We start from the raw sequence: 15,890 nt of genomic DNA on the forward strand, positions 1-15,890 counted from the left end.
TTTCACAGCTAAAGGAAGTATATGGGCCATGCACCATTGATATCAGTAGAAAAAAGTAAGGTACCCAACTCATCAAGTTCAATATGCAAAAATTTAATGTTATACTAGGAATGGATTGGTTATCAGCACATCGAGCAAGCGTGATGTATGCTAAGAAATAGATCAAGGTGATTGATAATGAAGGGAAGGAACTGATATACCAAGCGGATATGATAAAGTGGGTTAAGAAGGTCCTCATCACCGCTTTGCAAGGGGTAAACTTGTTAGAAAATGGATGTCAAGGATACCTAGCATCGGTGATTGATTTAGATGTAAAGGTCACACCTCTAGAGGAAGTAGAGGTAGTTAAAGAGTTTCCAGACGTCTTTCCAGATGATCTGACTCTGCTACCACTTGACAAGGGGTTGGAATTTGCTACAAATTTGATTCCTAGAGCTGCCCCGATGTCAAAGGCTCCGTACAGAATGGCACCTGTAGAATTGAAAGAATTGCGAGTACAGTTGCAAGATCTACTGAAGAAGGGATTCATATGCCCAAGTGTATCACTTTGGGGTGCTCCAGTGTTGTTTTTTAAGAAGAAGGATGGAAGCTTGCATATGTGCATTGATTATTGGGAGTTAAACAAGTTAACTATCAAGAACCGGTATCCATTGCCATGCATTGATGATCTGTTTGATCAACTACAAGGTGCTAAGGTATTTTCAAAGATTGACCTCAGATCCGGGTATTATCAACTCAAGATAAAGAATAGTGATATACCAAAGACAACCTTTAGAACTCAGTACGGTCATTATGAGTTCTTAGTGTTGTCTTTCGGGTTGACTAATACATAAGCAACTTTCATAGATTTGATGAGCTGAGTGTTTCACGATGTTCTTGACAAGTGGGTCATTGTTTTCATCGATGATATCTTGATCTACTCGAAGTCATAAGAAGACCATTTAAAACACTTGAGGATGGTACTACAGAGACTGAGAGCAACAATTATATGCGAAATTCAACAAGTGTGAATTTTTGCTCAAATAGGTTGGATTCTTAGGACACCTAGTGTCTGAAAATGGAGTCAAAGTGGATCTGGATAAGGTGAAAGTCATAGTAGACTGGGAAGTACCCAAGAGTGTAATAGAAATTAGAAGTTTTTTGGGTTTGATAGGTTACTATAGACACTTCATCGAGAACTTTTCTTGGATTTCAGCACCAATGACCAAGCTGATTAGGAAGGGTATAAAGTTTGATTGGTCAAAGAAGTGTGAAGAAAGTTTTCAAGAGCTGAAGAAGCGGCTAGTATCAACACTAGTGTTGACTATTACTAAAGGTACAGGTGGAATGATAGTGTAAACTGATGCTTCCAAAGTCGGATTGGGCTGTGTACTTATGCAACACGGTAAGGTCATAGCATATGCATCCAGACAATTGAAGGACTATGAAAAGAACTACCTTACCCATGAATTGGAGCTAGCAGTGGTCATTTTTGACTTATAGATTTGACGTCACTACTTGTACGGTAAAAAGTGCAAAGTATACAGTGACCACAAAAGTCTTAAGTACTTTTTCACCCAAAAAGACTTAAATATGAGACAAAGGAGATGGCTTGAGCTTATGAAAGATTATGATTGTGATATTCAGTATCACCCAGGGAACGCCAACATAGTGGCAGATGCATTAAGCCAGAAAGCTCAAACTGTGTCAGTTTCCTATCTAGCTGTCAGTCCAGAGCTCGTATAAGAGGCAATGTTAATGAATGAAATCCTCTTGTATGAGGGAGCGACCTTCGTACTAGAGCACCAGGTTCAACAGTTGACTATGCCCTTGGTGGCTCTGCATGTACACTCATCCATCAGGGAAGAACTCATAATGAAATAGCCTTTAGATCCTAAGTTGCAGTGGATCAGAGAGAAGATTCAAGAGCAAATGATGAATGACCCTAGCTTTACATTAGCCGGTGATGGGGCACTATTGTTTCAGAGCAGATTGTGTGTACCCTACGATGAAGTAATGCAAGACAAAATAGTAAAGGAGGCACACGGTTTTGAGTACTCTCTTCACTATGAAAGTACCAAGATGTACAAAGACCTAAAGCAACACTACTGGTGGCCAGCAATGAAGTCCATGATAGCTTTGTATGTGTTGACTTGTCTTGCATGTTAGAAAGTCAAAGTTGAACGGCACTGACCTTTTGGCACTCTTCAACCACTCTCAGTACCTTAATAGAAATGGGATAACATTACAATGGACTTCGTCATCGGACTACCACGTACATCCAAGGGAATGGATGCAATTTCGGTAGTGGTTGACAGACTTACTAAGACATCTCACTTTATTCCGATCAGGACCAATTACACCATGGATAAGCTGGCATAGCTTTATATGGATAATGTTGTACGCTTACATGGTGTACCAGTGAGCATTGTATTAGACAGAGACCTGAGGTTTGCCTCCAGATTCTATAAAGCTTCTAGTAAGCCTTGGGATCATAATTAAATCTGAGTACGGCCTTCCATCCATAGATAGATGGACAGTCCGAGTGGACAATATAGATATTAGAAGACATGCTCCGAGCCTATACCATAGAAATGAGTGGTAGTTGGGAGGAATATATACCTCTTATAGAGTTTTTGTACAACAATAGCTACCAAACTACAATTGGGATGGCACCATATAAAGCATTCTATGGTAGAAAGTGCAAAACTCCTCTATACTGGGATGAAGTACGTGAACGTCGAATGCTTGGATTAAAAATGATTTAGATGACATGTGATAAAGTCAATGTCATTAGAAAAAGAATTAAAGCATCCCAATCATGTCAAAAGAGCTATGCAGATAGCCATAGGACGGAAATGGAATTCCAAGAGGGAGAGAAAGTGTTTCTCAAAATATCTCCTACCAAAGGCCTATGCAGATTTCACAAGAAAGGCAAGTTAAATCTGAGATATATTGGGTCATTTGAGATTTTAAAGCGAGTTGGAATAGTAGCATACATGTTAGCATTACCACCTTCGCTCAGCAGTGTTCACAATGTCTTCCATGTATCCATGTTGAAGCAGTACATTCATGATCCATCTCACGTACTACTTGTGGAATCGGAATACTTAGAAGCTGATATGACATATGAAGAACATCCGGCTGAGATCTTAGACCAGAAGGTGAAAACCCTCCGTAACCACTCTATTACTTTTGTGAAGATTCGGTGGGCCAACCACCCGATCAAAGAGGCATCTTGGGAGAAAGAGGATGATATTCAAACCTTGTATCCTCATCTTTTTGGACAACCAAGCACGATAATTTCTGGAATGAAATTTTCAAAAGGGGGGTAATATGATACCCTACTTTCTAAACCCGGTCTAATTACCCATATTGACTTGGTTTGATCATATAGGGGCTGAACTAGAGAGAACCGACATAGGTACCATATGGAATATGGTAGCAAGAGTGACCTTGAACTCAGGTTGGCCTAACATGATTGAGTGGGTACAAAGTGTAATATGTGCACCTAGAACTTGCACTTGCACACACTATGAGGCCATGTACAAAAAGTAAAGGTACATACTAGTATTTGTGGGTGCCAACGTAATCTAATATTATATGAGAGTTTATTCCCATTGAAGCCCACCAGAGATTTAGCCACTTGAGATATATCCCACCTGAGATATACCCACCTGAGATAGCCCAGCTGAGATTTAGCCCACCTGGGATATACCCACTTGAGATCTACCCACCTAAGATATAGCCCACTAGAGATATATCCACCTGAGATAGCCCAGCTGAGATTTAGCCCACATGAGATAGCCCACCTGAGAATTATAAGATATTTTGGGGGGCCTAGGTATAAAAGAGGAGATATTAATTGTATTTTCCCTCATTAATGTTGGTTGGTTGGTGGGAGAGTAAAGAAGAGAGAGAAAGAAGAAGAAAGGAAAAGAGGAAGAAGAAGGGTAAATCAACCGTAGAGCTTCATTGGAGCTAGGTCTTGGTATTTTAAGCTTGGATTAATGATCAGCTCATCGAGGTCTTCGATTTGAGGTAGGTATTGCACACATTCCAAAGATTCTTAGGAAAACCCCTTTCTTAAACCCTCTTTTTGATTTCTGGGAAAGAACCCACTTGGATCCTGCTAATACTACTTGGATAATCAAATCTAAGGTCTAATGGAAGGTGTGTATACTGATATTAAAGGATTTGGTAGGAGTGTTGGTGAAGATCTAGAGTATTTGGAGGTTTTTGAGTAAAAGAAGTGAAATTTGGGGTTTCATTGGTGTTCTTGAGAAAGAGGTAAGAATCTTCCTTTTTTCTTTTGATTTGATCTTGGATCTAGGTTGAGGGTACATGATTGGATCTTAGATAAGTGATTGAGTCACTGGATCATCCCCAAATAAGTTCCCTAAGCTGGAGGAAAATCGGGAATGAGGCTGGAAAAAATTTCGTTTAAAGACTGGGGGGTATTTTTACTCCACCGGTCTTCTAGTTTTAGCCCACCTGAGTTCCCAGAACTCAGTTTCTGGGCTCTGGTGTAACCGGCGGGCTGAAATCGGTGAGCTACATAGCCTATCGGTATTCTAGTTTTAGCCCACTTGAGTTCTCAGAACTCAGTTTCTAGGCTCTGGTGTAACCAACGGGCTGAAACCGGTGGGCTACATAGCCCACTGGTCTTTGGCTCTATCCCACCTGTCTTTTCAGAATTCTCAAAATTGGTTCGAATTTGATGGACAACCCCCATTTAAGATTCTAAACCCGATTTTAGTGTTCAAATATGATGATTTTGACCCTAAAATAGTGAAATGATAAACCATTTTGCTTATGATAGGTTACACTCAATATACGCATACCTACACATTGGATCTTTTTCGTACCGGGTACAAGCACCGTGTACATATACAAGTAAGTGGGGAGTGGACTCTGATTTAAATTCAAAATGTTATACATCATTTAACATGTGTTAGTCTAGCCATGTCATCAAATTACTATGTGTAGACTAGACATCATATATGCCATATCACGCATTGTATGGGCATTTACATAACATGCTATGCTTTGCTTTATGATGAATATTCTTTTTGTCTTGATGTATGTGATGGAAGAATTTCATTTGGGCATAATGTATATGCTAGATTAGATGCCGTAGTCAGCTTGGAAATGAGTGTGTGGTGGCTCATGATATGAGATGCGGCGCCATTGTGTAATTATACTATGCTCATGTAGAGGCATGTGGTTAGGATGTGATTTACCCTTGTGCTACGACCCTTCCCAACAGGTGTTTATGTGTTGGGGGATCATTAGGGGGAAGCATCGGGTTATGATTATTGAACTCCTGTAACAGTTAGAAGTATGAATGACTGACCGCTAGGACAGTCGGTAACCTCGGTGGTATATTTAGAGGGCTGATCGTACTGCTTTTATTTCTAGTGGAGTCACCCATTTACTTTTTGTCATTTAAATTTACCGGGAGTCAGCTTACATTTTAAATTTTGGTACCAATGGTGGGCCTTCTCCGAAAACCCTATAGGTGTATCGTGGGATGGGGTTCGTGCTCATGCCTGGGGTATACTCACACTGTGGTTGTGAGTAGCACAAAAAACCTATGACCTAATAATGTTGTTAGGCTAATAGGGTTAAAATGAATTGAATATATAGACGCATTTGTGTGTGACTGTTTGTGTGGTTTTCCTTTTGTGGTCTTCCTTTCCACTTACTGGGTTAGTGAGCTCATCCCACGTGCACAACTCTTTTTAGGTGATTTTACAGGTTACTCGCCTGGTGATCAGGATCCGGGCCACACTATGGAGTTTCCATCTGAGGATTGGTGGGTCCCTAAGGAGTTCAAGCACAGTGTCGATTACACGTGCGAGGATTGTGCTACAAGGCAGCTGTGACTCCTGAGTGATTCTTTTTTATGTATTCCCTTTTGTTACTTGAAGCTTAAATTGTTATATTTTTGTATATATATCATGCTTTCGGGCCCAAATGTATATAACTTTTATAACTTAATTTGGGTATCAAGTATTTGAGAAACAATTACAGGTAATATTATGAACAGGTCTTTCACTGAAAATACAGGTCTTACTTTAGTTTAGTAGATGTATGCTGTATTGTAGTTACTGCATTGTTGATCCTGGCAGGTTTGTGAGTTAACCGGTGTTAACTCGGTCACCAACTCAGCTTTGTGTGAGCAGGGTGTGACACAAAGTCTTCACTAAACAGTATCCCCACTACAATGAAGTAGATAAGGAACGTTGAGAGCTCAAAACCTTGAGACAATAACCTAGGGAAGGGTTTACCATTTTCTTAACAAGGTTCAGGAACAAGGCAGCCAAGATGGTAGATTGACCTTCGAAGCAGAGCGAGTAGAAATATTGATTGAGAACTTGTCAAAGCCTTATTATGATGTTCTCTACTATCATTATCTGTAGACTTTTAATGCCATAAGAGCCACCAGGACACATGTTGAGAACAAGATCCTACGGGATGCACAATATCAAGACATTGGGAAGAATGCCAAGGGTGGGCTAGGAAAGAATCCTGAAACCAATGTGATAGGTGCAATCCAACAGTCAATATCATTTGTGACCACTTCACTTTCACAACCATTTGTCATACGATCCAATGCTCCTTCCCAGAAAGTTCCTCACCCAAGAAGAGAATTCACAGAATTGGGAATGCCTTTGGCCACAATATATGAAAAGTTAAAGAAGCATGGTCTTTTGGGAACTATGGCTCCAAGGGTGATCCGTAATCCTCCCCCGGCTTGGTATAAGGATTGTGAGTATTGTGATTACCATGCTCAGAAGGGGCATACTACTGAAAGATGCATAACTTCATAGTATGCAGTTCAAGATTTGGTAAACAACGGGACCATTGAAGTCGAGGCCAAACAGTCTCCCAATGTCATTACCAATCCACTCCCTGATCATGCAACAACCAATGTATTGGAAGGAGAATGAAGGGAAAGTGACCCCACTCGACTCTTCAAGCCACAACCTCAAAGAGATCACTTGATAAAACCCCAGGGAAAGGAGAGCCATCAAGAGAAGAGTCAGAAGATGAGGATCAGATGCCCGCCTTCCCTCCTTCCCTCCTTCATCACCAACCCCAGAAGAAGAATTCACCATCTCAACCACTTTTTCCATTGTCTTCCCACTCACCATACCATCAGAGAAGGAACCCATTCATCATCCTATCATCCACTATCTTCATCAGAATACCCTATCTCCTACATCACATCCCTTTCATATCACCCCACCTCATATACTTCATCACCCTTATATCATTTCCATTCCCAGGGGTTGGTAGACAATCCATCAAATCCAAAAGAAGGATGGATTGGCGGGTATAGCTGGAAGGATATACTTACATTACCAGAATAATCTCCAGAAATAACTTCACTAGTAGAGTCAGTAAATGTTTTAAGGGAAAGTCAGGAGAATGACCCTAAGTCTTTGATTCAGTTAGACACACCTCAAGAGGAGGTTCCAACGAAAAGAAAACAGTATAGTTACATCATTGGAATAGTGGATGTAGCACTAATTGAAGATGGGTTCTCCTCTAGCAACCCCATAACAATGATCCGGTCAAAGGAGGCCCCAAGCCCCCGGGTAATCCTGAAGAGAGAATAGGAAAAGAAGATTAGACTCATATGGAGTTTGCAACTTTCCATCGATCTGAAGAACCACATCTGTTCGTTTCTGTAAAAACCAAGATCTTAGGAGCTACATGAGCTCAAGCCCAAGCCTTTTAGAGGAAGGAGCATATATACAAAGCAAAGAAGAGTACAAAGAATGATGGTTTGCATGCACTATGCCCAAATCAACTGCAACAGGAAGACCTGTAATGGTGGTCAAAGATGTGACTGAGGCACTGGGATGGTGTCCCTCAATAGGCTTGAAAAGTTAGATTTTATAGAAAGAAGATTAAGTAGCCTTCACCAATCATCACCCCTCAAAAAGTTTAGCTTTAGGGAATATGAGTTGGATCAACTCGTGTTTGTGAAGAAACAAGTATTTGATATCAACACCATTGAAGAAATAGTGGCAAGTTTCTCAGAAGGAGAAGAAGTCCCTTTGCCACACCTCCTCATCTATTAAGCCGTCGACCCGCTCCTGAATTAGACTAGCATTGGAGAAGACTTCAAGTTTACTCATGCTATCAAGTCAACCAACCTGAATACCACTGACAAAAGCATCAAGTTAGTTATCAAGTTTGTAGTTGAGTCTGTTGTTTATGATTTCGTGTAGGCCTCCCCTCTCGAGGCAAGTCCAGAGTTTGTGTATATCGAGTTTGTTAATCCTTCTTTCATAAATGAAATTTCTGATTCCAGTATAACTTGCCTCCTTTTTCTGATGATCTTAATAAATATTGAGAGTTAATAAAATAATACAAATCATAGAAAGCCTAACATATCCATAAGGATACTCGGGTTATTAACCTAGGAACCGACCAAAACCTTTGAGAGGTAAAAATTGGTACCACGCTAGATGACAAAGAAGTAGAACAGATGATTAGGCTTTTGAAAGAGTTGGCTGAAGTCTTTGCTTAGTCTTATGAGGATATACCTGGTATAGACCCTGATATCGTATGACACCGATTGCCGACCTATCCTAGGGCAAAACCAGTAAAGCAGAAGATCCAAATAATACGGCCAAAATGGAGTGAAGATCAGAGAAGAAGTTGTGAAGCAGTGGAATGTGGGGTTTCTACAACTGGTGAAGTACCCAAATGGCTAGCTAACATAGTACAAGTGCCAAAGAAAGATGGAAAGGTATGAATATGGGTAGACTTCCAAGATCTTAACAAGGTAAGCCCTAAAGATGGCTTACTATTACCTCACATTGATGTATTGGTTGACAACACAGCGGGGCATGCCTTGCTATCATTTATGGATGGATTCTCGGGATACAACTAAGTGAGCATGCACCCAGAGGATCGTGAGAAGACAACCTCCACCACTCTATGGGGAACCTATTGTTACAAGGTGATGCCTTATGGATTAAAGAATGCTGGGATAACTTATCAGCTACATGAACCAATCTCGGATCAAGGATCCCAATTTTGGGGCAAAGCATCAAGAGGCACCGGTCCGTCACTTACAGGCCATTAACCAAGTGGGACAGTGGAAGCAGTTAACAAGAATGTAAAAGCCACCCTTAAGAAAAAAAAAAGAAGAAAGAAATTGGTTGAGACTCATAAGGATTAGGTAGACAAGTTACCACTTGCTTTGTGGGCATATTAGACTTCTATACGATCCTTGACTAGGGGCAACTCCTTTTTCATTGGTATATGGGGTTAAGGTAAGACTACCAGAAGAGATTTGGGCACCACCTTTTAAGGTACATTTGGATAGCCAGTTACTTGAAGGAGAATGGGTAATTGTGAGGGTAGTGGTTGAAAATTGGACTCATGCATTGATACCATCCTTTCTCCTCTCTTTCTCTTTTTTAGTGAGGGAGGGGTGTGTCGTGTGTGCTTTGCTTGCGGGCCCCGCACCATTGTATCGCTACTCAAAGATATATGGAGGCCTGTTTCTCAAGAGTGTAAAGTTTATCGTTCTAGAATGGGGGCTTGATGATGGTCCAATATGGGGATCGGGATCATACAAAAGGTTTTGGAGTAACCACCTAGGATTATGGGTCTAAGACCCAGGGGTGGGGTCAATTTTGGAGAAAAGGGCCCGATAATTGGACTGGTCCAGAGATTTAGGATAAGTATCAGGTTACAGAGTTGGGAAGGTGTTAGGCACCAAATCTGCCCAGTTCAACCAGTTTTCCTATTAGATGCTTAAGAACGAACATTTTCCATAATTATTACTATTCCACATGCATGGCTAAGTTATCACACATATATACATTAATTGAATTTAAACTACTATGTACACTAAAACAAGGTTTATATAAAGTCTACATGATGACAATTTGGTTGAGAAACTGTACCTGATTAGTACCAGCTCAGATTGTCTTTCGGATTCTCCTAGCTTAGGGGAAGATGGTCTTGACCTCCAACTTCCTTTTTTGAGAGATGTCAATTGTGATGGTATGCGGGCAGGGTTCCGGATAGGAACGGTTACTTTCGGATTTGGATTCGAACAGAGCTTTGGCTAGGGAAGGTTATTTCCGGATTTGGATTTAGATAGGGCATCGGCTAGGGGTGGCTATTTCTGGGCTTAGGATGACGTGGTACTCCACCAGAGCTTCTGTAGGGGATAGGCTAGGGGAGGGCTAGACTGAGGTGGCACTCCGACAGAGCTTCCGCTGGGGATAGGCTAGGAGAGGGATAGACTGAGGTGGCACTTTGGTAGAGCTTCCGCTAGGAATGACTATTTCTGGAAAGATTCTAGGGGCACTCGGACAGGGCTTCTGCTAGGAACAACTATTTTTGGAAAGAAAAAAATTGACCTAAAAATGGATTAAAGGTCTCCAAAGTCTTAAAGAACACTTTGAAGATCCGAACAGAATTTCAGATCTTAACAAAGATCTCTTCGTAGACCCAAAGAAACTCAAAGGGGGGGGGTTTCTATTTTTGGTAAAACTCAAAAACACTCAAAGGAGGGGGTTGAAGATCACACTACTTTTGAAAAAAAAAATAGATTGGACTAAGAACTTGGATTGAAGATCTTCAAAGTCCTGAAGAACACTTTGAAGATCTGAACAAGATTTTGGATCTTGACAAAGATCGCTTCGAAGACCAAAGAAACTTAAGAGGGGAAGGGTAGGAGAGAGGGCAGAGCTTCACTACTATGGAGTGAGATGGGGTTGTTTGGTGTAAAATCCAAATGATGGAGGTATTTATAGGTTTTTCTTGCCAATAGAAAAGTGGGAACATTTTTATCCAACGGACGATAGTGGGTAAAGAGGGCTTTTATACAATGGGTAAAAGGGAGATTTTTTGGGAGAGAGAATCCTTAGTAAAAAAAGGGTTTTTTGGTCTTAAGTGGGTGTAGAGGGAATTTCTTCACCCATCGAGTCAGGGGAATATCAATCCTGGCCATTGATGGTGGTGCGCAAGACTGGGCCGAAGTGCACGGGGCATGGTTAGTATAGGTAGGTAGGCGATGTGTACAAGGTGTGCAGGTAATGTCATGAGTGTACGATGCATGGCACGTAGGGTAGTGACATGGGTCTGTGGGCAGTGGCATGGGTGGCAGGGGCAGCACATATGGGTAACATGCATGGGCAGCAGTGGCAGCACACATGCTCGGCAAGGGCAGCACACATGGGTGGTAGGGCTAGCACACATGGGCGGCAAGCATGGGTGGTAGTGGGCTATGGCCAGAAGGGGCGAGGGCCTATGCCCAAGGGGGTGCTGGCCTATGCCCGTGAGGGCTCGTGGGTGTGTGAGGCTTGGCTGGGCTGGTGTGCGCAAAATGCGCAGATTCCTTCGTATATAAAAGTCAAAATTGGACCCTCTTCTCTCTTGCGGAAGGGTTTCCAGGGTTTTAGGTAGGGGAGTGTTTTCAAGTTATCTGGGTAGGTAGGGGATAAATTTAAGGGTGTTTGGGGTAGGTAGGGGATTTTTCTAGGTTTCAAGTGGGACTATCCACGTGCATGGCATACGTGTGGGAAAGTGTAATTTTTCAGCGATGATTGCGGGAGATCTATCGGTCTGATTTTGACGTACCATATATCATTGGAATTGTATTCTTGAGCACTATCCATCTATGCAGTCATCTTCACCAGATTCCTTTCGTATATAGAAACTCAAAATTGGACCTTGTTCTCTCCCACGCAGGGGTTTCTAAGGTTTTTAGGTAGGGTAACGTTTTCTTGTTTTCTTAGTCCATCATCTTTGTTGATCACAAGTTAGAGGTCACATCTAAGATCCACATTTCATCATAGCCGGAGGAGGGTGACAAAATTGGGTGTCTACAGAATGCCCCACTTTGGCCGAGGCCTGTACCAACGGCTGAACAATAAAGAAAAGAATAACCACATTTTGTCACTTGGAGCATGTATTATCTAGCTCATTTATGATGGAGTTGAAAAATGCAACAAATAATATCTCTCAACTTTTCAGAGTTTTAAAACTAACTTGGATTGCCGATTGTGGGAAAGGAATTCGCTGCTCTTCCGATCTTGTTAGAAGATGTTGAAGTAAAGTTTTGCAGAGATTTGAGCCCTCCCTACAGAAAATGTTAGTACATGAAGAATGTTCTTCCTAGGCTGGACTTCCATTCGCCAGTCCTAGGGATTTTTCCATCAATTGTAGAGATTTGAGCCCTCCCTGTAGAAGATGTTAGTACATGAAAAATGTTCTTCTTAGCTTGGACTTCCATCTACCAGTCCTAGGGTTTTGGTCTATGAGATTGAGCCACTCAGAACCGACTCAAAGGGATTGGGCCTCTTGGGGCCGGGTTAATGACATTAGGCAACCTGGGGCCAGATAAATGCGATTCGGCCACCTGGGGCCGGTTCAATGAAATTGGGCCATCTAGGGCCGCGTAAATACAATTAGGCCACCTGGGGCTGGGTCAATGAAATTGGGTCATCTGGGGTCAGGTCCATGAAATTGGGCCACTTGGGGCCGGGTCAATGAAATTGGGCCACCTGGGGCCGGGTCAATGAAATTGGGCCACTTGGGGCCGGATAAATGATATGAGACCACCTTGGGTCGGCTAAATGCAATTGGGCCACATGGGGTCGGGTCAATGAAATTGGGCCATCTGGGGCCAGGTAAATACAATTGGGCCACCTGGGGCCAGGTAAATGCAATTGTTTTTCTTCTTGATTTTCCCTTGATTCTTGATTTTTGGCTCTTTGATTTAGAATCTTGCCCTTCGCTTTTGATTTGGAATCATGCTTTTTAATCTTGAATTTTGACCAATAAAATTTTGACCTTTATTTTCCTCTTTTCATGTGATAAAATTTCCACCTACCACATGAATTTATACATTTCCTTTAAGTTTTTACTTCCCATCTGATATAATTTGCAACTACCACCAAAATAATTTTAAATTTGGTATTTGGTAGTAAGAAACTTTGGTTTGCACCTTGGATTTGGAATCTTAATTTTTTTTTTTTGGGAATATGAATTTTTTTTCTATAAAATGGTCCCCCTTCCTTGTCCATTTCTCATTTTAATTTAGTGAAGTGAGTGGGTTTTGAGTTTCTGGAGCCCTCAGGCTTTTCTTGAAGTTCTCCTTCTTGTTCTTGAAGTTCTTCATCGTGTTCTTGAAAACCTTCATCATACTCTTGAAGATCTTCATCTTACTCTTGAATATCTTGAAGATCGTCATCTTGTTCTTGAGGAAGGAGTCATTTGGAGAATTTGATATTCTTATGGACTTTTGTGTAAATTGCGAAACTTCTTGGGGATTTTTGTGATTTCTAAAAATATGGCTAAAAGGAGAAAGAGAAAGACTTTGGGAGAAGTCTAGCTTAAGAGTTGTAGCAGTTCTTCCCAAAGGGATGAGGGCCTGGACGATTTGTACTCATGGCAGACTCTTCATAATAGTCGGAATCACATCTGCAACTCTGTATGGGTTTCCTTGGTAAGTCTTTACATTGTATTCATTATTTTGATATATTTTTTTTTAATATATATTCTTTGTTTCCATTATCATGAGGAGAGGGAGCCACCTACCTTGGCCTTGTATGGCCATCTGAACATGGTTCAGTCATGGCATAGGGTGCTTCCTTGTAAAGTAAAGGAGGTAGTTGATGCATCATACCCATGCCGGCTAGCCCTTGTAGAGACCCTAAAGTTCAATCCGGCACTAGTGGAGCGGTGGTTGCGGAGTACTCATTCTTTTCATCTTCCTATTGGCAAGATCATCATCACGCCTTTGTGCTTTTATGCCTTGACGGGAATACCATTTGGGGGTAGACTTATGACTGTTAGAGAGTTCACAGACTTAACCAGCATTACCATTGTGGTTGGCCAGACACACATCCGTCTGGGGGAGATAAGTACCCGATGGTGGAAAGTCGGCCTGGGGGAGAACCCAAGCAACATGTCACAGGTGGCCTATTCTTTCTTGCTATTTGTTGTGGGTCAATGCCTTTTCAGTGACTCGGAGGGGGAGTAGACATCGGCCTGGTGTTCTTCCTCCAAGATCTTCATACAGTAGATTCTTAGGATTGGGGTGGGGCCACCTATGCTTATCTCTTGCGGACCCTAGACCTGCTGTCATATGGACACAGGGGCCTCAAGGGGGTAAGCTACATTCTATAGGTAACTTTCCTTCTTGCACCCATTTTCTTTCATTCATTTGGATTGCACTTTCTTACTTTAATCTCTGAAACAACCCTGGTGCTTTGAGCACTTGGAGGCCATAGCTCCTAGACTAAGGGACCATCAAGAATTCTTCTTCCTTGTATCCACGAGATGGGGGGAAAATTAGGTGATCAGGGCTCGGTGCCATCCTCCAGGGACCATTGCTTGTTCTCTTTTGAACGATCTCACTGAGGTATGCCACGTTTTCCACTGAAATTCCTTCTGTCTCGTGCTGTACTTACTTTTCCTTAGATTAACAGGTCACCTGGAGACCATTCCATTGCCACGTATTTTCAGATTCTGAAGGATTTGCATTAGCCAAACCCTTATCCAAGAACTGAGTCCTTTTTCGGGGCATTTGGGGCCATGTTTGGTCTTTGGGAGAGAGAGTAGTACCCCAGTGGTTAGATATCGAGTCATGCCTCTCTCCCAGTCTTCCTCCACCCACTATGCACTGCCCAGAGATCATCCCAACAGACAAGATGAAGTCTTTGGTTGACGGAGTATGGGATGACTCATTTCTTGACCAAGATAAGGACTACAGAGCCTTCCTGGAGGAGGAGACAGTATGCACCCCTCTTGGTCCTGATGCTTCAGTGGTATGTTTCCCTTTCTCGAGTATTTCCTTCAAATTCTTTTTTGTTTTGATCTTGATTGATGTTATTTCAGGGGGAAAGTGCGACGTGTAGTTTCTTCTACTATTCGATCGCATGCCAGTGCTGTTGATCCTTCACAAGCGGGACCATTGCAGGTGGGTCTCTCAAAGTTGCTAGCACCCCCTTCCATGGTTTCCTTGCTTGGAACTATCCCAATGCGGCCAACCTTAATCTCTCTCATCTTTTGGAGCAGAAGTCAGATGTAGATGCTTCCCTTGGGCTGCCCATTCCTTATGACTATGTGAGTATCTGATTATCCTTCTATTGAATCTTGACTTCTTTTGGTTGATAAGCTCTTTCTCAGGTGTCTCCAGAGATCTATTCTAAGATTAGGAGGATGCATTATGGCTTGTGCAAGACAATTGTTGCCAAGGTATTTCATACTTTCCCCATTTTTCCTTTGTCCTTCTTCTTTCATTATTCTTCTTTTTTATCCTTTCCTATATTCCTTAGGCCAGGAGGATTGCCACCTTGGAGAGCCAAGTTAGTTCCCATAAGCAAGATATTTCACAGCGGGATGCACTGATTCAGGATATGACACAGAGGTTGAGCAGGCTGGATTAGCATCCGTGGGTTCCTCGGTACTCCATAGGGATGATTCAGAGTATGGTTCAAATGATGACTTTTGACCCATAAGGATTTGTTCCTGTATTTACTGTAAACACAAACACATGTATATATTCCTTTTTCTTTTTCCCTCCCCTTGTTTGATCATTTTAGCATCTTATGAATGAAAACCTATCTTTGACACAAAAAAGATCTTTCTTTTGTTTTTGTTTGTTTGTAATGTTTAGGCATAATCAATTCCATAACTCAAGTCATAATTAGAATAATTGGGATAACACGAGAATCCAAATACTTCCTCATCCCATTACCAAGTGAATTACATAAAAAAGGGGAACAATCTTCCTACCACAGATGTGATAGGTCAGTAACAAGGCGGGGAGATAAATCTTGAGGTGGGTGAAAATTCATTAGCTCCTTTGGGTCCGTCACCTTGAGCCCATATTGTTGGATGATGTACATAGGCAACTAAAA

General features: G+C 41.8%; 1 long non-coding RNA gene across 1 annotated transcript; it reads left to right on the top strand.

Moving 5' to 3' along the window:
- The first annotated feature begins 3,884 nt into the window (after nucleotides 1–3,884).
- Nucleotides 3,885–6,014, top strand: LOC122063492. Its single transcript, XR_006135355.1, has 3 exons — nucleotides 3,885–4,020; nucleotides 4,802–4,875; nucleotides 5,728–6,014. It is a non-coding gene; the product is annotated as an uncharacterized LOC122063492 (long non-coding RNA).
- Nucleotides 6,015–15,890: the final 9,876 nt, after the last annotated feature.

Source organism: Macadamia integrifolia, unplaced genomic scaffold (assembly GCF_013358625.1).
Source record: "Macadamia integrifolia cultivar HAES 741 unplaced genomic scaffold, SCU_Mint_v3 scaffold134, whole genome shotgun sequence".
NCBI classification, from domain to species: Eukaryota; Viridiplantae; Streptophyta; class Magnoliopsida; order Proteales; family Proteaceae; genus Macadamia; species Macadamia integrifolia.